Here is a 23214-nt window from a genome sequence, read left to right on the forward strand (position 1 = left end):
AAAGTAATTGGTGACAAATAAAGAAAAACATAATTTATTTTTACATTTAGATTATGGATGTTTAGCTAGTCCAATAATGCTACAAACACTAACTACTATATTATTGACAAGTACACCAATTAAGACTGACCACTAGACGTGAGACTTGTGTAAACATTGTGCTTACTTGATATTTTTGTTAGTACAATAGTTAGTGTTTTTAATATTATTGTTAGCATATCAGCTCCAAGTTGAGCCATCTTCTTGGAAAATTATAGCAAATGGGTCATTTTTTCTATCAATAATATAACAAAAATGACTCAACATGTTCTACTCAAAACACGTTACCTGATTGATTTAAAATATCACACAGACAGTGTCACATAATATCCCACGACTATTGAATAATTATAATTTGTTTACTCAACTGCACAAGTGAAAATGTGGGGGCCAGATTTTGCTTTGATGTGGCCTATTTGAAGTTAGTGGTCTCACATTCCTTAGTGTGCCATTTCATAGAAAGGAGAGTAACATTTTTAAAATTAAAAACACTCCCAAAAAAAACCCATATAAAAACAAGTTCGTAAAACAAATATTCCTTTGCACAGCAAACGAGAGATCTCGCTTTCATGCCTCAATCATCTTCGACTTTTACTTGTTTTCCACAAAAACCCATAACAAAGTAATGCTTACTGGTAATAACTTTAAGTCTTTAATGTCTCCTTGAAATAGAAGTCATTCAAAAGAAACAAAACCCAAAAAAATAAAACTAAAAAAACAGATTTAAGAAAAACTCAAAGAAAGATAAAATCCACCAATCATAGATATCCAATTGGAAAAAAGAAGACCCAAACAACTATGAGAATGTTTTGTTATAGGGACCCAAGAAGGTAGAGCGTATGTCCCCATGACTTGACTAGGATGACACGACAAGGGGCTTTCATGGTTGGGAATGTCTCCAAATTCCAACTCTAATTATGTTAGGAGTTTTAGGACCACCACTTCAAAAACTTCATGCAACCAACAACTCTTTCGATGTATCAAAATTGTTCACACACACAAATGTTTTGCATGATGCGGTGTTGACAGGACTACATTTATCTTAGTGGAGTGTAGGCTTCATCTATGATCAATGCAACTGTTTGCGGAGTCAGAAATTTAGTTGAGGGAACAATATTAAGGAAAATTATTAAGTCGGATCAAACTGGGACATAAAGTTTAGTTTGATTTGATTTGGTAAAAACAAATTTATAATTCATAGTTCAAAATTATTCCAATATCATATCTACAATAAAATTATCATACCATTCAAATATGTAGAATTCTCAAGTAATAGGGAATGAAAATAAAAAATACCAATAAAATGCACAAAATAAAAGGAAATGTTTTCATAGTTTTATTTGTTAAGCAAATCAGAAGTCAATATACATCCATATTCTAATCGATGGTTTGTTGGGTGTATTGGAAGAGTAATTGAAAAAATTTAGAGGACATATATGTAATTTTTTTGGGAAAAATTGGAAAATATATTCAAAATCTTAGGCTAAAACGTAATTTTTGAAATTTGAGGGTCATGTGCCCCTCCTGGACCTATAGTAGCTCCACCACTAAATGCAATGTTGTCAGCACCACATTTTTATAAACTTCTATGGAATAATATGTGTGTAACTCTACTTGCAGAGAATATATTGTTTTAACTGAGTTTATAAACCTCTAAATTTCCATAAATGTCTAGGTAACACACAAGTGTATCAGCATAAACCCTGTTCATGTAAAATAGTTCATGAAAAAGTAATGCACCATGCCTATGTAGTAGGCAGGTAAGAGGGACCTAAATGTATTTACATACACTGACCACTTGATGACTCCAAGTATTTCTTCTTTCCAAATTTCAAGTGAGCATTCTCAGTCCCAGTCAAAAAGCTTCTCTCTCTTTGTTGGCCTAAAAAGACATACAAAGAGCAGCATATAATTTGAATGCAAAGTATTCTGCAATGCTAGAAAAGGAGTGTTTGAATGGAAAGAAAGGAATATATTTCCTGTTCCTCAGAAATACAATACAGTACTCCAATCACACAGAACAGTTGAGTAATAGTTCAAAAAAGTGTAGGTGTAACAAAAGCCACTCACATCACAACAGTTGGTTTCTAGTTTTGTGTTTTGGGCACCATGAGATATGTGACAAAGTGAAAGTTAATTAGGGTTTATCTTTTCTGTTCTTTCACTATCAAGTCCTTTAATGCTTTTCTTCTTCTTCTGTTTTTTCTTTTCCTTCTTGCAAGTAAACACATTGCATTGCATTACATTATGTTCATATTATGCTAATATGTGTATGCATGTATATCTATTCTTTTGTTTAAAGTAAAGCACTCTATCATAAAAGCAATATTAAAAGTAAAATATGGCATTATCTACTCAAAAGGGCCGCTCATTTATGCTTTTGAGCTTCAAATAAGCATCTTTGGTTTATACGTGGCCATGTGGGTGAAAGCAATATCTATGAGGGGGAAAAAACTCAGAGAGGCAGAGCATGATGTTAAATATTAGTTGATACTTAGGATTAGTTTGGGAAGACTAAATAAGTGCACTTTTTGACTTTTTATGAAATATGAGTTAGGTTTGGGTTGGGTTTGAAGTGATGTGTTAGAGAGATGATGTGACTTAAATAAGATGATGTGACTTAAATAGGATAGTGACTTTTTGACTTTTTGTCTTTTTTCAATCTTCCCAAACTAGGCCTTATAGGATTTTTGTCCTCTTGATACTGATACATCCCTGTATATCGATATGCACATCAATTGATTCCAGATACGTATCGATTCATAAGCAATTCACAAGTCGATTCATAGCCAACAACGGCTGATTCAGCTGTTATTAATTCTTTTTCTCAGCTGATGATTTTTGAAAAATTCATAACAGTAGCACCAAATTTCTGATATGTATCGTTTGATATTTTTCTGATATCTTCATGTTTGCAATTTAAGCGAGAGAGAGAGAGAGAGAGTAGTTAAATAGTATTTGGATGGGCGGCCAGAGACTTTAAACTTTAAAGGTAGGATAGAGAAAAAGTTGCTCTAATTTTGACAAGACGGCTTTGTTAATGTAAAGGAGATGGAATTACGTACCTCACACTACTTTTCCCAAAAGTTTTACATTATTTTATGTTTTTCCAATAAACAAAAAACTTGTGTTTCATAAACGCAAAAAAGGCAGCAGCATCATGAGAATATAATAAGTCGGTTAATTATATATGAAAAAGCTTCAAGCTTTTCATTTGTTGTACAGGTAGTGGCGCTGGCTTAGTCCTTCAGATCGAAGAAACTACTGATGACTTGGAACAGAAAGTACGTTATCAAGATGCCCTTTCATTTTTTCTCTCCAACAATCTTGTTATGAAAATCCATAGTCCAAATTTAAAATTAAAACAAAACAATATCATTTTAGCCAAGCCCGGCCCTAAGGCAAGGCCATCAGTGGCCTTGGGCTCCAAATTTTCACAAAATTTAAGGGCCCTGTTCATAATCTAATCTAAACTAAAGGGCCCTTGCAAATTATGCAAGCTTAAATAGTAATTTTGCATCCAAAAACACAAGAAGAGTAATATTTACTTAATATTTTGTTGTAGCTGGATTTTTTTTTTTTTTTGGTATTATTTGGTATTATAATTTTAGATTTATTTAATGTTTCTTTCTTTTCTTTTTATAGATTTGGGTGATATTTTTTTCTTCTTGTAAGTTGCATTTTGTTGAATTATAAAGTAACAAGATCGTATTTTCCCATTTTGAGTCCTTGTAATATTTCTTCATGTTTTGATCTATCCATGCAAGTAAATTTTTGTATTTAATTTTGGTGATTACATATGCAAGAAGAATTTGTCTCGAGTACTAGCAAATAAATAAAAATGTAAGTACTTACTAGGGGTGCTCGCGGTTCGATTTTGGATGACTTAGTTTGCGGTTTGAAACCGCCCACATATGTGCAATTTAGGAAAAATTGAACCCGCAACCGCCCACGTTGCAGATTGCGGTTTGTGCAAATATGGTTCACAGATGTGCATGAGGTTTGCGGATTGGACTTTTTTCTTTAAAAATTTATTTTTAGGCCTTTTTCTAGCTATGTAAATATTTATTTTGGATTATTTTCCTCTCGTTTTCTAAAATGCTCAACATTAATAATTAATGAATTAAAACTTATAAAATTAAAAATACAACAAAATCAATTCATAACACAAGCAAATCATTCAAAATTCTAAACTTTTAAATAAAATCATAAACTAATACAAACAATTCTTTCAAAATCTCAAACTAAGTCATCAAATGTCACGCTCCAAGCTCCGTGACAACGCCGCACACTCATATAAGTGAGCATGCAAGGCTAAGAATCCAATCACATAACCCACAATGTAACATACTCAAATTAAATCCTTAATTGTCATAATGCCAAAATCCATAAAAATAAATAGTTCTTATATGAAAATGTCCACCAAGTCCACTAATTTAATCCACTAACAAAACAATAATCCAAGTACTTAAATCATGGTCCTACTCTCGGCACTCCCGCATGTAAAAAATCCCGCGCAGCTCTACTCTTCAGATTTTGAAAAAAATAAAGATAAGCTAGATAGCCCAGTAAATAACTAGCCATCACTGCTAGCTGGATCAAGTATACAAAAATAAATAAATAAATCGATAACCAATAAATATAATTTTTTCTACAGTTCAATAAATGAACAATTATTTGTAAGGTGGTTTCATAGCGAAAAATAAACAATGTACAATACATTTTAAATGCAAAGCCAACAAGATAATTCAAAGTAATTCATTGTTCAAATCGATGGTTTGATATTCAAATGGTTCAATGATTTGATTCACAAAACCCAAGTCTTAATGACTACGGTCACTTAGCCCGTGATAAGGCCCAGAACTACACATAGGCCGGTGGTAAAGCCCCAAAAGAAACTAGTTTCTGTGCCAATAAATAACCCCCATTGGCTAGGGTCCAAATCATAGTCAGACTAGAGTGATGTTCAAAATTCAAATAATACACAACTTTTAAATAAAACATTCGATATTTTCAGATTAAACGTTTAATACAATTTTCAGAATAGTTTCACCAAATATTCAAATAATTTTCATAATAATATTCGATGTTGTTTTACACTTGACCCATATTTTATTTTAAGAGAACATGAAGGCTATAAATAAATATTTATGATTTTAAACGATTCGATAGGAATAAAAAAAAATGAACCAACAGTGATAGAGGGTTACTTACCTCAAACAGCTAAAATAATATTTCCCAAGCTAATCTCAAATTGCCAAGATCCACCTCAATCTCACAAACCTAATAAAATATTACAACGCTTAAAAAATTATTATGTGCACCCATCCATCTCTTCTTGTAACAACAATAGAATAAATTATCCCAATAGTCTATTAGGAACTCCCACGATTTTAGCATCAAAACAAAGCCATCACGGCTTCAGAAATTCTCAAGCCATATTATTCTATTGTTGTTTATATACATGTAAAAATTTGTAATTGCTTGTAGTCAATCATGTATCCCACAAATACACCACCATTAAACTTAACCCATCACATATCAATCTCAAAATATGAACCACCCAAACGGGATACAAAATACACTCTAAAATTGAACAAAATCGAGACTCCCAACATAGACTACATCAATATATCTATTTAATCATATATGCCCATAAAATCATCTATTGATATATTAACACCAAAATTATAGATAAGAATACAATAAAATAAATCTTACCTTAAGTGATGAATAAAGAACAATCACCACTCTATGAATCCTCCTTCTTCACTTTGGTTTTGTTTTGTTTTCTTTAATTTTTCTTTTACCTTCTCAAACCCTAGCCGCCTATGGAGCAATTCACAGCCTCTATTTTGTTTGTTTCCCAAGACTTAAAGCCACAATAGGTGGGCTTATTAACATAATTTCTCAAAGTTACAAAATTACCCATCTAAGTAATAGAAAATATAATGCCATCTCATAACTAATTCTTTGATATTAATAAATGACCCATATAAATTAATTTAATTACTAATCTATCCAATAAAATAATCCTACACACAACTTGGGTTTTACATTCTTCCCCTCTTAAAAGAAATTTCGTCCTCGAAATTTGACATACCTGTAGTCTCAAAAAGTTGTGGATACTTTTGTCTCATTTCATCCTCAAGTTCCCAAGTAGTTTCTCTCTTCGAGTGATTGCTCCATTGAACCTTAACGTAGTGGATGACTCGACGTCTCAAAACCTGCTCCTTATCAACAATCCCTACAGGGTGTTCCTCATAGGTCAAATCCTCCTTAAACTGTAACGGTGCATGATCAATCACATGATTAGGATTCGGTATATACTTCCTCAAATCGAAACATGGAAGACATTATGAACTGCAACTAGTGAAGGTGGTAGGGCAAGTCTGTAAGCTACCTCACCAATTCGATCTAAAACCTCAAATGGCCCAACAAATCTAGGACTCAATTTACCACGAACACCAAACCTTATTACTCCTTTCATAGGAGACACCTTAAGGAACACATGGTCTCCAACCCCAAACACCAAATTGCGTCTCCTGTTATCTGCATAACTTTTCTGTCTACTCTGTGTCGTGCAAAGTCGCTCTCTAATAAGATTGACCTTGTCCACTAGTTGTTGCACAATCTCAGGCCCTAATAACTTCCTTTCACCCACATCATCCCAACAAATAGGTGATCTACACTTTCGTCCATATAAAGCCTCATATGGTGCCATCTGAGTGCTCGCATGATAACTGTTATTATAAGAGAATTCCACTAAGGCCAAATGCTCATCCCAAGGACCTCCAAGATCAATAACACAAGCCCTCAACATGTCTTCCAAGGTTTGAATAGTTCTCTCTGACTGTCCATCAGTTTGAGGATGAAAGGCAGTGCTAAAATTCAAACTAGTGCCCAAAGTTGTATGCAAACTCCTCCAAAACATAGATACAAATCTGTTATCTCTATCAGACACTATGGTCACCGGAATACCATGCAACTTCACAATCTCCTTGATATACAATTTTGCAAACTTCTCTAAGGAGAACCCCACCTTAAAAGCTAGAAAGTGAACGGATTCGGTCAATCGATCAACGATAACCCAAATAGCATTGTTACCACCTTGGGTCCTAGGCAGCCCCGTCACAAAATCCATGGTAATATGTTCCCACTTCCACTCGGGAATAAGAAAAGGTTGTAACTTACCTGCAGGTCTCTGATGTTTAACTTTCACTTGTTGACATACCATACATTGAGCAACATACTGAGCAATTTCCCTCTTCATATTATTCCACCAAAAGTTCCTCTTCAAATCTTTATACATTTTAGTGCTCCCTGGATGTACAGTATACCCTGAACTGTGAGCTTCTCTCAGGATTTCTCTCTTGAGCTCTAAATCATTAGGCACACACAACCTCTCTCCAAATCTCAAGGTTCCATCTTTATGCATACAAATTCCATCTGTAGCCCTATTTTCATTTCAGCCTTTGTTTTTGCAACTGAGGATCTCTTCCCTGGGCATCTTTAATTCTATCAATCAATGTGGGTTGAACTCTAAGGTTTGACAGCTGCACTCCATGGCTATGCCATCTAATCTCAATATTCAACCTCTGCAAGTCCTCCAAGATATTCTTTTGGTCAGTGATCAAGGTAGCCAAATTACTCAGGGTCTTTCTACTCAAGGCATCCGCCACTACATTGAGTTTTCCTGGATGATAATTAATAGTCAAATCATAGTCATTTAATAGCTCCAACCATCGCCCTTGCCTCATATTCAATTCTTTTTGAGTGAAAATATACTTCAAACTTTTATGATCAGTGAATATCTCACATTTCATCTCATACAGGTAGTGCCTCTAGATATTCAATGCAAACACCACGACAACCAACTTCAAATCATGCGTAGGATAATTCTGCTCATATGGCTTCAACTGCCTAGACGCATATGCCACTAACTTATCATTCTGTATCAGGACACAACCCAAGCTCATCTTCGATGCATCACTATAGATGGTAAAACCTTCATCTCCGGACAGAACTATAAGTACTGGAGCACACACCAATCGACTCTTTAGATCTTGGAAACTCTTCTCACAATCATCAGACCACTCAAATTTAACTCTTTTTTGTGTTAAACGAGTCAAAGGCATAGAAATTCGAGAAAATCCCTCAACAAACCTTCTATAATATCCTGCTAAACCTAAGAAGCTACGAATTTCAGTGACACTAGTAAGCCGATTCCACTCCACCACCGCCTCCACTTTCTTGGGGTCAACAGATACCCCATCTTTAGATATCACATGACCCAAAAATGATACACTCTCCAATCAAAATTCACACTTCTTCAATTTAGAAAATAACTTTTTCTCCCTTAATATCTGCAACACTATTCTCAGATGTTCTTCGTGTTGCTTTTTACTCTTCGAGTACACAAGAATGTTATCAATATAAACTACCACAAACTGATCTAAGAAGGGTTTAAATACCCTGTTCATTAAATCCATAAAAGCTGCAGGCGCATTGGTCAACCCAAACGGCATCACTAAAAATTCATAATGCCCATATCAAGTTCGAAAGGCTGTCTTAGGTATATCTTCCGCCTTAACCTTCAATTGGTGATAGCCAGAACGAAGGTCAATCTTAGAAAAGCCTTGTAATCTTTGCGATTGATCAAATAGGTCATCTATCCTAGGCAAAGGATATTTATTTTGGATTGTCACCTTGTTCAACTCGCGATAATCAATGCAAAAGCGAAAACTACCATCATTCTTTTTCACAAATAAAACGGGCGCACCCTAAGGAGAAACACTAGGCCTAATAAAGCCCTTATCTAGTAACTCTTGTAACTGTTCCTTCAACTCTTTCAACTCTGCTGGGGCCATCCGATACGGAGCCTTGGAGATAAGACCCGTATCGGGTATCAATTCGATGGCAAACTCAATCTCTCTATCTAGTGGAAACCTCGGTAACTCTTCAGGAAAAACATCGTGAAATTCCTTCACAACTAGAATATCCTCTAACTTCAATTCAGTCTCACGGGTATCTCTCACAAAAGCTAAATAACCCTCGCAACCATTCATCAACAATCGTCTAGCTTGCAAAGCTGAGATTATCAAAGAAGGAGTGTTAACTCCACTATCCACAAAACAAAATTCTGGTTGATCAGGAAATTGAAATACTACCCTTTTGCCTCGGCAATCAACAAAAGCATAATTGGTTGCTAACCAATCCATTCCAAGAATTATGTCAAAGTCCTGCATATCTAAAACAGTCAAGTCTACAAGCAATCTCCTGCTATCTATACTAACCACACGAGATTTGCCAATGTCTCCTCATGTTTCATTGCAACCTATATGTACTAGTAATAAAACCTCATCTTATTCTATTCTTAAGTCCCTATAACATGTAAATAAAGTTAACATTATATCAAATTATAGGCGTTCCCAATCCTATATCTACCCAATCTTACCACTATTCTATACTAGCCTTTAAAATTACAACCTGGCTCTGATACCACAAAATTGTCACGCCCCAAGCTCTGTGACAACGCCACACACTCATATAAGTGAGCATGCAAGGCTAAGAATCCAATCACATAACCCACAATGTAACATACTCAAATTAAATCCTTAATTGTCATAATGCCAAAATCCATAAAAATAAATAGTTCTTATATGAAAATGTCCACCAAGTCCACTAATTTAATCCACTAACAAAACAATAATCCAAGTACTTAAATCATGGTCCTACTCTCGGCACTCCCACCGGTAAAAACTCCGGCGCAGCTCTACTCTTCAGAATCTGAAAAAAATAAAGGTAAGCTAGATAGCCCAGTAAATAACTAGACATCACTGCTAGCTGGATCAAGTATACAAAAATAAATAAATAAATCGATAACCAATAAATATAATTTTTTCTACAGTTCAATAAATGAACAATTATTTGTAAGGTGGTTTCATAGCGAAAAATAAACAATGTACAATACATTTTAAATGCAAAGCCAACAAGATAATTCAAAGTAATTCGTTGTTCAAATCGATGGTTTGATATTCAAATGGTTCAATGATTTGATTCACAAAACCCAAGTCTTAATGACTACGGTCACTTAGCCCGTGACAAGGCCCAGAACCACACATAGGCCGGTGATAAAGCCCCAAAAGAAACTAGTTTCTATGCCAATAAATAACCCCCATTGGCTAGGGTCCAAATCATAGTCAGACTAGAGTGATGTTCAAAATTCAAACAATACACAACTTTTAAATAAAACATTCGATATTTTCAGAATAAACGTTTAATACAATTTTCAGAATAGTTTCACCAAATATTCAAATAATTTTCATAATAATATTCGATGTTGTTTTACACTTGACCCATATTTTATTTTAAGAGAACATGAAGGCTATAAATAAATATTTATGATTTTAAACGATTCGATAGGAATAAAAAAAATGAACCAACAGTGATAGAGGGTTACTTACCTCAAACAGCTAAAATAATATTTCCCAAGCTAATCTCAAATTACCAAGATCCACCTCAATCTCACAAACCTAATAAAATATTACAACGCTTAAAAAATTATTATGTGCACCCATCCATCTCTTCTTGTAACAACAATAGAATAAATTATCCCAATAGTCTATTAGGAACTCCCACGATTTTAGCATCAAAACAAAGCCATCACGGCTTCAAAAATTCTCAAGCCATATTATTCTATTGTTGTTTATATACATGTAAAAATTTGTAATTGCTTGTAGTCAATCGTGTATCCCACAAATACATCACCATTAAACTTAACCCATCACATATCAATCTCAAAATATGAACCACCCAAACGGGATGCAAAATACACTCTAAAATTGAACAAAATCGAGACTCCCAACATAGACTACATCAATATATCTATTTAATCATATATGCCCATAAAATCATCTATTGATATATTAACACCAAAATCATAGATAAGAATACAATAAAATAAATCTTACCTTAAGTGATGAATAAAGAAAAATCACCACTCTATGAATCCTCCTTCTTCACTTTGGTTTTGTTTTGTTTTGTTTAATTTTTCTTTTACCTTCTCAAACCCTAGCCGCCTATGGAGCAATTCACAGCCTCTATTTTGTTTGTTTCCCAAGACTTAAAGCCACAATAGGTGGGTTTATTAACCTAATTTCTCAAAGTTACAAAATTACCCATCTAAGTAATAGAAAATATAATGTCATCTCATAACTAATTTTTTGATATTAATAAATGACCCATATAAATTAATTTAATTACTAATCTATCCAATAAAATAATCCTACACACAACTTGGGTTTTACATCAAAATCATTCACTACCCAACAACACAATTGAAGTAAAATCATTCAAAATTCAAAAATATCTAGGATATGATGAATAGAATCAATGGTCTAGGTTACAAATAAATAATAAAAAAAAAAACCTAAGTGTCGCCGGATTCTTGCGGGTGCGGAGTAAAACCACCCGCAATCCGCAATAATACTAGGGAAATTTGGCTATAAACCCCATTTATCTTCCTTTCATTGTTAGAAGGACTAAGAAAAAAATTATACTTTCTAAACCCCCTCATAATTATAAAATCTTGCATAAAGGACAAAAATTATTATTTAAATATTTTATCAGACTATTATACCCTCACATATACATAATCCAGATACAAAATTTATCTTCTCTCTCGTCTCTCACTTCTAACCCTAGCTTCCTCCATGGCCGGAGCTGTGTCATTCCTAAGCTCCGACGATCGCTCTCTGCATCTTCTTAACTCTCCTCCTTCAACTCTCCTTCAACTGTTCATCTTCTATCTCGTCTCTCTCTTCTAATCCTAGCTTCCTCCATGGCCGGAGCTGTAGAGAACTTGCAAATCGCGCTGATACATATATATATATATATCTATATATAAGTGTGTGTTTGTGTGTTTTGAGATTTGAATTCGAATATATATATATCTACATATTCCGATCTGTATTTGTGTGTTTTGAGATTTGAATTCGAATATATATATCTACATATTCCGATCTGTAATATATATATATATATATATATATATATATATATATATATGTGTGTGTGTGTGTGTGTTTGTGTGTTTTGAGATTTGAATTCGAATATATAGATTTTTGAAAGCTCAAAGTTTTAAAAATCTGTAAAATCTGAAGAACCGGGGTATGAAAAATTGAGATTTCTCTAAAATTTTCAGATTATAGGCCTGATTCAAGGATTATAGGCATGATTCAATGTTTTTCAAAGTAAACATCGATTGATTCAAGGATTATAGGCCTGATTCAAAGCTCAAAGCTCAAAGTTCCATCGATTTTTCAGAGTAAACATCAAATTTCATTTGATAGAACCAGAGTATTGCTCTGTTTTTTTCATTTGACAGAACCAGAGTAAAATTTTACTTTTAGTTTCAGAGTGTAAAATTTTACTTTCATACAGAGTAAAATTTTACTCTGAAATACATAGTGAAAATGTAGAGAGAATGATGTAGAGTAAAATTTTACTTTTAGCTTCAGAGTCTTACAGTTTACTTATTTTTCAGAGTAAAATTTTACTTTTATACAGAGTAAAATTTTACTCTAAAATATATAGTGAAAATGTCTTAATAGGAGAGCTGATAGATATAAAGGTAATATAGTAAAAGAAACAAGTTTTAAAATATCAAGGGGTTTTGAAAGTACTTATATAATTCTTGTCCTTTTGAAAGAGAAATTAGATAGTGAGGGGGCTATGACCAAATCTCCCATAATACTATATTTCTAATTATATCTACGAAAACGTCCATACATATACAAATCGATTTGAATTGAACGAATTATACAGTTGAGATAACCCTATGGCTATGCCTGTATTGAGCATTCATTAAAGGCATCAGTATATATCCAAGGTTATTCTTGCCTACAGAACTTGATTTATGAAAAACGTTTTGTCATAACAGAATGTGCCCCCTAGCCCTAGGTAAAAACCTATGACCTAATATTTCTATTCCTAAGGTGTGGACATCAACTAAATTGATTCAATGGACCTCTTTGTGAGAAATAAATGGCCTGTCATTTCAAAAGAAGATTTTGGCCTAACATTTTTCTGCCACCTCCCACCTCCCATATTTCTTTTTTTCTTTTGTTCTTTTCCCTGTCCTTTTTTCTTTTTTTCTTTTTTCTTTTTTTTTCTTTTTTGTCTTTCTTTTCTTTTCTTTTCTTTTCTTTTCTTTTGCCTTTTTTTGGCCTAGCTCCTTAAATGCAAAACATGTTTTCCAAATAACATTTTCCATTGAAATAAACAGAGATAAATGGGTTTTCTTTTCTAGTTTTTTGATAAATCGAACATTGTAGTTTGGAAAGTGGAGTCTTGTCACTACTCTCTGTAAGATGTGCATCTTCTAGCCAAATGGACTAGCCCCGTTTGGCTAGAAATGGGTTTTATTTTTGGCAAATAATTTTGTTTTTGTACTTTCTGTTTTGGCCTAACAGATCTTCATTTGATTAGGCAGTTTGTACTCGGAAGCATACAATTTTCAGTCTTTTCCTGAGACATCCTACTACTGCTGTGTTTGGTTAGGAAATTTGATTTGATGAGAGATTTGAAAAGAAAAATAAAAAAGGTAGATAAAATATGAATAAAATATACTTATATTTCACCTAATTTCACACAATTTTTTCTTTTCGCTTTCCACATCCCTCCTCAAATCTCCAACCAACCACAGCGTAAAAATAACGAAAGTTGGCAGAATTCATAGTACACTAACCTAATTCCTCCGATCATATCAAAGCTTCACTCTGTGTTGAAGCAGCGGAGAAAGTATTCTCTCTACAGAATACCTCTGCATCCAGAAAACCTTTGCGTCTGGAAAACCAAATCTCAATCAGCTATCTTCGTCATGATTGGAGCATTCTGAAGATGCAACCATGTTTGATGGCAGTCATCTATCTTTATCTGTTTCGAAAGTGCAATATCAGCTAACTATAAGATACCAGAAAATATATATATATATATCTGCAAGTGATAAAAGGGTTTCAAGCAAGGCCCAACATATTTCACTCGATTTCCAACAAATCCAACAAGAATATGATGAGTTTAGGTTGGTTAAATAAAGATATCATGGGATTTAAACTCACCAAGTCAGCATCAATAAAACCAATACAATGAAGAAAAAGTGCCCATCTCTCACATAAATGCTATCAGACTAAAACAAAGACTACAAGAAGTTCACAGCTTCTATTATGGAATACCACAACACCTAGCAACATGCACCAACTTTTATGACATGTCGCAAGCAGTGATACCACTACTGTAAAGACGGTAATATTTGTTGTTGGTAGCTCTACAAATCTTTTCTGCTACTTTGTTCGTTCTTGGGCCATCTTTCTCTAAATAAAAGGCCATCATATCTCATCTAATGGCCGAAATGCCATGTTTCTTCCAAGCCTTCTAATTGATACAAGAACACTTGAACCAAATAATTTCCTAACAAATTAACCATCTTAGCCAACTCTCTCATTTTATCTCTGATTGGAGCCACTTTTAACCACTAACAAGCAGAACCATATAATTGCTTGCAAAGACATAAATTCATCCATCTCAACACTTATCATAATAGCTACACCCAATAATATGAATTTATTATTCCATGACAGCCAGGCAGTCTAACTATTGAAGCATATAGCATGGGTTTGTTTATAACTTCATTCTAAATTTTCCATTTAATAAGACTAGTAAGCATGGTAAAAACAGTGTATGAGAGTACAGAATCAAAATTTAATTTCACTAGTCAAATTTGATTTGATTGGTGAAATTACATATGATGAGGCTATGTTATGGCATTGAATAACCAGGTAATAATCAATAATCACGCAGCAATCTAAAAGCACCTCTACCCTGCTTTCATTTTGTACTAATGATTCAAAATTCCATGGATGAACTGTTTTTGATGTGTATATATCCCTTTTCAGGATTTGTCGAAAATAATTTAGCCAGTTTCAGACCAGAAGCAACCTATTGCAGTGGTCTGTGCTTCATCCATCTACAATCAATCAAACATTCTGTCCAACAAAACAATCAATGCATGGGAAGGTTCACACCAATCACAAGGGTGAGATTGGATACACGAGGGTCCATGATCATCTCTTTCCAACATATATGACAACTGTCAGTGACATCTAGGAAAAAGTAAAACTTCAGAGAAAAAAAGGGAGGGGGGGGGGGATGAAAAAAAAAAGTACGCTCAGTTTAATTCCCCATTAGATGGGGTCTGGGAGGGGTACATTGAATACATACTTAACCTTTGGCATCACCGCACAAAGTAGCTTTCCTCAGGTTAGAACTCACAACTTTAAGGTTAGTAGGCAGAGTATTAGCCACTGAACCAGTAGACCTTTAGAAGAAGAACAAAATTGTTGCAGATAATAGAATGTGGGTAGCTATCATTGTCTTTCCTTGAAATGCAAGCACCTAGCTCCTCAATTTCTTTCAAGAGAGGCTAACTGTTTTAAGCTATTCACTTGATACTGAAAATGCAGAAGATCAGGCAGCTGTATCAAATCATTGGAACTTCTTGGACAAGCACAGATTCTGATTTTCATTTTACAGGATAAGCAATCATAATAAGTGAATGAGCATGCAAATTCCAGAGGAAATCAGGGACTCATGTATTCAACAAAATCACTGAACAAATTCAATTATTGTTTGATACTAAGTGAGAACGATCTAGTCTTCTTGTTATAACAACACTATCGCAGATATTAGGAAAACTACCACAGTGTCCAAGCATCAAAAGGTACTAGATTGTGATGGTAATATTGGATATGCAACCTAACTGGTGACAACATGATAACCAAAGGAAGCACATCATCATGCAGGGTGCAAAACTAGGAGAACTATTTTTAGAAGGACGTAAATTGCCCAAAAGCTCAACAGACAATTTATAAGATTAATCCATCCAACTAATTCCAGGCTCCAATCCCAGGGAATCCATTGTTATATGGATTTTGCATGTTTTGCAATCCATATTCAATTTTTTCAACCCACTTGACTCCCAAAATAAAATATAAAAAAATTACTCGTAGACCTTATAGCTATTGGTTGACACCAACATACAGGCATAGAAGTCATGCTTTGCTGTTGAATACCAAGCTTCAATTTTCTGTTTCTGTTTATTTGTTACAAGTCAATGTATTTCAGATGCATAACAACATCAATTTGTTTCTTAAGTAATAATGTTCATAATCTAGTAACTCCACTGGCTCTTATGATCTAAATAAAGTGCAGTAAAAGCTATTTATGCAAGAATAAATTTGTGGTCTATGGTTGCCTGCCTTCTTGTCTTACAAAACCAAGCATTGAGAACAAACCAGAACATTACTCGTTTGAAATGAAATTAAGAGTAATTTCTCTGATTTATTAATACTGAAGTTAGGATGAACATTTATACTTAAAAGAACCAAACTTGAATTCTGTACATAAGATTGGAAGCATAAATAAGATTGGAAGCATAAAGGGAAGTATCCAATGGAAACTTTACACGGTGTTAAAGCAAGTAAGGCATCTCAAAAAAATGCTGTTAGATCATGCTGATGACATTATCCATACATGTTGACATAACCATCTATATGTGCGAAGGCAAAGGCACCCCACCCCTATTAAGCCCACTGGTTTCAGATTGTCAAGCATGCCATATTGATTGTCTTTGAAGCTCCCCCCACCAAGTTGATTTTGGTCCTAGAATGTTCAAACTTGAAAGAAAGGAGAAGAAAAAAGAAGGACAAGTAGAACAAATTTGGATGTGTTTTGTGTACCTAGTACAAGAACGGCATGTTTATCGAAGTTCCCATGCTTCATAGGCTAATCATAAACATCCAACAGACACCAAAGAGATTTTCAGCTTTCATATATATAGTTATCTCTTGAGTGATTTTATTTTGAATATCAGTGCTTGCGACCAAATTTTCCTGTGTAATTATGCACCCCTGTCATGACTTCATAATCTTGCTTAGCATTTGGGTTCGAATAAAAGAACTTTGGGTTCAAATAAAAGAACTTTGGATTCAAAAATTGCACAGCTGCGTGCAACGGATGCTGCAAATGGATATCCCACCTTCAGTGAATGATTTCAAAGATGTTCTTGTATCTATCTTCATTCCCACCAAATGATTTTGCAACGCTTTCTTTAGCCTTGTCCATAGCCTCATAAACATATCCCATGGAAAGCTTTTCCTCAGTATCAACCAATCTAAGTATATGAACAAGAGGACTCAAGACCTTAATGGCATGGACAACACTATTCCAAAATGAAGGCATCAACATAATTTGTGCTACTCTTTTACCCTGTTGCTCCTTTGCCCATTTGCTTGTTGTCCATACCTCTGAAGTGAACATCTTCTTCAAGTTGTTCTTTTGTTGATGAATCTTAAATAAGGTGAGAAATGCAGTGGCAAATCTAGTTTTTGCAGTTTAATCAAATTCTTTAGCTGCATAAAGCGCCTCATCATATTCAACAAAGTTGGGCGGTTATAAATGTAACGGCGTACCGCGATGGCCTTTTCAAATGTCATCTTGAGATGAGGTATCTTGAAAATGTCTCCCAATATCAAGTCCAAGCAATGGGAAGCACACAGTGTCCAATACAAGTGTTGTCACTTGGCCTCCAAAAGCTTTCCTATTAGAAGTTGGAACCAAAACAAATAGCGATTTTAATATTTGTTTGATAGCGATTTTTTAATATTATCCTAAAAAATATTACTTTTTCCACAATGAGTGCTAAGTACTAATAACATTTTTTTTAGAAATCACGGGAAAATATTCATACCAGCCAACACATTAGATGCAGCAGTATTTGTAACAACTTGGACCACATTAGCTTCTCCTACAAGATCCACAAACTTGTCAGAAAATATAAAATCATTTTTTGTCCATCCTTTGAATAGCTAGAGGCATCAACGGACTCAACAAACATGGTTCCTCTTTGGCAATTTACTAAAAAATTAATCAATGTTCTCCCTTTCTTGTCAATCCACCCATCAGCCACTATACAAAATCCATATTTCACCCAATCCTCTTTGTGACACTTCATCAATTCATTAGTATAATGCAACTCTTTTCTAATTTAAGGAACTCGCACCTCATGGTAACTTGGTGGTTTCATACCATGACCATATTGCTCAATAGCTTCAATCGTTGGTCCAAAGTTATCATAGTTCATTGCATTAAAAGACATACCGGCATCATACATCCACCTTGTGAATCTTATCAATGCTTCCTCTCTTAATTCTTCCTTTTGTAGGTCATTGCCATCATCTTTTGTTTCTTTTCTTTTCCCTTGGGGTTTGCAATTTTGTACCACGACATCTGGATTGGGTGTAAAGAAAACATCTATAGGCCGCCCATTTGTCTTCTGCTTTTTTGGTTTGGATCCAATGGAAACAGAACCTTGACTGCTTCCCAAGGATTTACCACAGCGATTGAACTCAACCACATCCTCTTCAAAATCATTATCCATTTCATCAAAATCTGAAAACATCTTAATTTGGTCTTCACTTTCTTTTTTGCTATATATTCTTTAATCTCTTCTGTCAAATAAGCATAGGGTTAATTGTTCTAATCTTAGCATATTGTTCAATCACCAACCACTTATCTTTCTTATCTTTTGCCTTAGAACATATGATATGCTTCCACTCAACAAAGTTGGGAATTGGGGAGATGAAGATAATTTAACAAACAACGAAAAGAAAATGAATAGTAATAATTAACGCCATAAATTTGGCCAAACGGAAATGCAAGTAAGGCATGACTAACAAGAAATAAAAATCTATTCTCATGGTTAAAAGACATTTGTTATGCCGAGTTATCAAAGAAGAAAAAAAAAAAAAAAAAGATATTTGTTCGTAGGCTAAGAAGAATTACACGACTCCTTTACTCATCAAACCAAAAAATATATCTCTTTTTCCCAACAATTTATACACATAGAAACTTCAATGAAGGTACACGTGAGGTGCAAATTACCATTTCTGAAATGAGAATTTAATTTGAGGGAGACTTGTCCTAATAAGTGGATTTATTGACCAATAGATCCTATGATAATTAATGAAATTTTTCATCAAATACTATTAAAAAAATCGTCACTAATTGTTAATTTGCAGCGACAATTTGATAATTTTGTCACAAAAAATGTCACTAATTATAAATTTTAGCAACAGTTTAAAAAAATCGTCACAAAAAGTCACGTATTTTCAACTTTCAACTACAATTTAAAAAATTCTTCATAGGAAAACGTCACTAATTGTAAGTTTTACCCACAATTTATAAAAATCATGACAAAAAATGCCACTAATTGTCAATTTTTAGCAACATATGCAAAAAATAACATCACAAAAAATTATTTTTAGTAACGATTTTAATAAGACTTTATTTTTAATAATAAAGTCCGACTATTAGAACTATTGGTAGCTACACCTAATGGGACATAGAGGGTACCTTTCCAAGTCCTGAGAAATTGGTTCACAAATTCATACCAATAGCAAAAGAGGAACAACAGCTTTATCATTGTCAAACGTCTTTACCACCTTAATGTATACCACAAACACATTTCATACCAACACTTGAAATTGAGCTAAAAATACTAACCTAATAATTTCGTTGAATTTAAGTGCAGGACACCAAACAACTCAACTATCAAACATTTCTATCTCATTTCCAAAAGATAAACTGCTTTTCGTCTAGTACATTACTTGTACGAGCACGAATTAATTCTTCTCGTATGATCCTATTGATCAAGTTTGCGCTCCTCTAAACGTCGTCACTTTACTTCCTGAAAACACAAACGTGAGCTAACTGGCGGGTGTGTGCCGGAAACCCCTCCGATGCCTAAGTCAGTAACTAGACAATAGACAATAAACTCTGTGTATTCTGGAGTAAGAATTGGAATATCTGTACATAGGTCTGGTTATGAGCTTTTATAAACTTTGTTTGGCACGATCCTAGTAGGATTCCAACTCTCCCTATAAGAGTCCTCCTAGGAATCACACACCCTACTCACTACCAACCAAGTGAGATGATTTGCACAATCCCAATAGGATTCTAACTCTCCTTAGAAGAGTCCTCCTAGGAGTCACACTCCTACTCACTACCAACCAAGTGAGATGGTTTTGCAAAATCCTAGTAGGACTCTACTCTCCTTAGCAGAGTCCTCCTAGGAGTCTCATCACTGCAAGCCAAGCGAGATGGCTGAACCCTTTACCTCGGTTATACATTTCTAACTGAACTGCCTTATCTCGGTCCCCTGCCAGTTACCTCGGCTGACATTGCGGTCAACCAAGTTATTTCGACTCGGTGATACTTTAAGCACCACTATCAGTCTTGACTCTGAGATGAAGCTCTGCAGAGCTATCCTTTAGCTCGGTTCTCCCTCCACTAACACCTCGGTCCAGGATAGCTAGGTTAGGTCACTGGTAGCCCATCTCTGACCGACCCGATGTTTAGATGATCAAGGACCGTGCTACATAAATATTTACCTCGGCCCATAGTTTGCCCCAAACCCGAAATATGAGATGTCTTCTTGGCCTAAGACCGAGCTACACCAGCCCTTATCTTGGTCCATTACACGGTCCAACTCCCAAAGAAGACTCTTCCTAGCTCGGCCCAATTTGTTTACAAATTACCCTCTCAATTGCCCCTTAATTCTGTCTGCGTAGCATGATTGGGATTATTTTTCCTCCAGTCGAGCTAAGAACGCCCCCACTCTGCTAAGTTAAAAAGTTTGTTCGGCCCCCAATAAGCCTTGTCAGTTGCTCAACATGTCCTTCCACTAATCTGGTACGACGTCATTCCCAGGATACATGGTGTGCCCCCAAAATCCTCGTTCTCCTGTTACCACCGTCATGCCGAAAATTTGAATAGCCTTGTTTTTTTGCCTTCAACGTATATATCCTTCGAGTTTGCAATCGTATGGCGAGTGGTTTTTTCTATGTCTCGCCGAGCAGACTAACTCGGTTTATACTAACCCTGCCAACCTGCTTTGGCCGAGATAACCATCTCGGTCCAGAAAAAAATTTGTTAGTCAAACCTGCCAACCTGCTTTGGTCGAGGTAACCATCATCCCGGCCAAAGAGTTCAAAAGTTTGTTGGTCAAACCTGCCAACCTGCTTTGGCCGAGGTAACCATCATCCCGGCCAAAGAGTTTCAAAAATTTTGGTCATACATGCCAACCTGCTTTGGCCGAAGTAACCATCATCCCGGCTAAAGAGTTCAAAAAATTTTGTTAGTCATACCTATCAACCTGCTTTGGCCTAGATCCTTATCTCGGTTGAAGAACAATAAGTGCTGGTTTTTCCAACCAACCTCTGCAGCCTAGATCCTTATCTCGGCTGAAGAACAATAAGTGTTGGTTTTTCCAGCCAACCTCTTCAACTTAGATCCTAATCCTAGCTGAAGAGAGCTCAAAGTTGGTTATTCCGGCAAACTCTAATTTTATTTATAAAGAGTTGGTCAATCCTGCCAACCCACTTTGCCCTTTATCTGGCTCTTCATAGACTCTATGTCATCCGCCATTCTTCTTATTACTTCGTCTTGCTCCCTTACGCAATCTTCGAGAACTTGAGGATCCATCTTCCGCCTCTGTCTATCAGGGCTTTGAGAGCGGTGTGGACTTGAGCCCCATCTTTCTCTCGTTTCTCTCCGCGGATTCCTTCGTTGGGGATCTAATTCCGCCATGGGTGGGATAGAAGGTAAACCTTCGTGCCTCTCACCCCCTTCTGGGGTTTGCCCATCTATAGCAGATTGCAGAAAATCTTCGTTGTGAGCCATTGATTTCAACTAGAGAGGAAAACTCAATCAAAAGGTTTTGCTCTTTATGAAATTTCCACAGACGGCGCCAATTGTACGAGCACGAAATAATTCTTCTCGTATGATCCTGTTGATCAAGTTTGCGCTCCTCTAAACTTCGTCACTTTATTTCCTGAAAACACAAATGTGAGCTAACCAACGTATGCCGGAAACCCCTCCGATGCCTAAGTCACTAACTAGACAATAGAAAATAAACTCTGTGTATTTTGGAGTAAGAATTGGGATACCTGTACATAGGTCTGGTTATGAGCTTTTATAGACTTTGCTTGGCACGATCCTAGTAGGATTCCAACTCTCCCTATAAGAGTCCTCCTAGGAATCACACACCCTACTCACTACCAACCAAGTGAGATGGTTTGCACAATCCCAGTAGGACTCTAACTCTCCTTAGCAGAGTCCTCCTAGGAGTCACACTCCTACTCACTACCAACCAAGTGAGATGGTTTTGCAAAATCCTAGTAGGACTCTACTCTCCTTAGCAGAGTCCTCCTAGGAGTCTCATCACTGCAAGCCAAGCGAGATGGCTGAACCCTTTACCTCGGTTATACATTTCTAACTGAACTGCCTTATCTCGGTCCCCTGCCATTTACCTCGACTGACATTGCGGTCAACCAAGTTATTTCGGCTTGGTGATACTTTAAGCACCACTGTCAGTCTTGTCTCTGAGATGACGCCCTGCAGAGCTATCCTTTAGCTCGATTCTCCCTCGACTGATACCTCGGTCCAGGATAGCTAGGTCAGGTCACTGGTAGCCCATCTCTGACCGACTCGATGTTTAGATGATCAAGGACCGTGCTACATAAATATTTACCTCGGCCCATAATTTGGCCTAAACTCAAAATATGAGATGTCTTCTTGGCCTAAGACCGAGCTACACCAGCCCTTATCTCGGCCCATTATGCGGTCCAACTCCCAAAGAAGACTCTTCCTAACTTGGCCCAATTTGTTTATAAATTATCCTCTCAGCAAGATAAAAAAGAGTTTCTAACCAAATACATGAATTTATTACTTACTTGAAGCAATGGAGAGAGAAGCTATCGATCGATCGCCACAGTGTGCTCCACACAATTAATAGATCGATTGATTTTGAATAGAGAGAGAGAGAGAGAAAAAAAAAAAACTAGCGTTGTGTGTGGGGAGAGTAGTGGCGGGTGCAAAGTGTAATTTATCAAATTTTGTATTAAATAAATGATTAAATAGGTGTTGAGTTCTTAAAAGTGTAAGGTCAATACTTATACGAGATATTCAGTCATTCATTTAGTAAAAGATTTGAAACATATAATTTTTTTTAGATGTAAAATATCGTCTAATCTGTTAAAATCATACAAATCTATATTA

The 23214-nt window shown here is 35.4% G+C and overlaps 1 long non-coding RNA gene across 2 annotated transcripts; it reads right to left on the reverse strand.

Moving 5' to 3' along the window:
* Positions 1–5161: 5161 nt before the first annotated feature.
* On the reverse strand, positions 5162–22985 carry LOC145804607 (uncharacterized). 2 transcript variants are annotated; one of them, XR_014346724.1, is made up of 5 exons: positions 22890–22985; positions 17846–18605; positions 13790–17695; positions 10506–10574; positions 5162–5322 (listed from the first exon to the last, which is right to left on the reverse strand). It is a non-coding gene; the product is annotated as an uncharacterized LOC145804607 (long non-coding RNA). The 2 variants fall into 2 exon arrangements; XR_014346725.1 differs by lacking the exon at positions 10506–10574 and having other exon boundaries at positions 5164–5322.
* Between the last annotated feature and the right edge of the window lie 229 nt (positions 22986–23214).

Source organism: Camellia sinensis, chromosome 12 (genome assembly GCF_055761805.1).
Source record: "Camellia sinensis isolate YWXY chromosome 12, ASM5576180v1, whole genome shotgun sequence".
Classification (NCBI taxonomy): domain Eukaryota; kingdom Viridiplantae; phylum Streptophyta; class Magnoliopsida; order Ericales; family Theaceae; genus Camellia; species Camellia sinensis.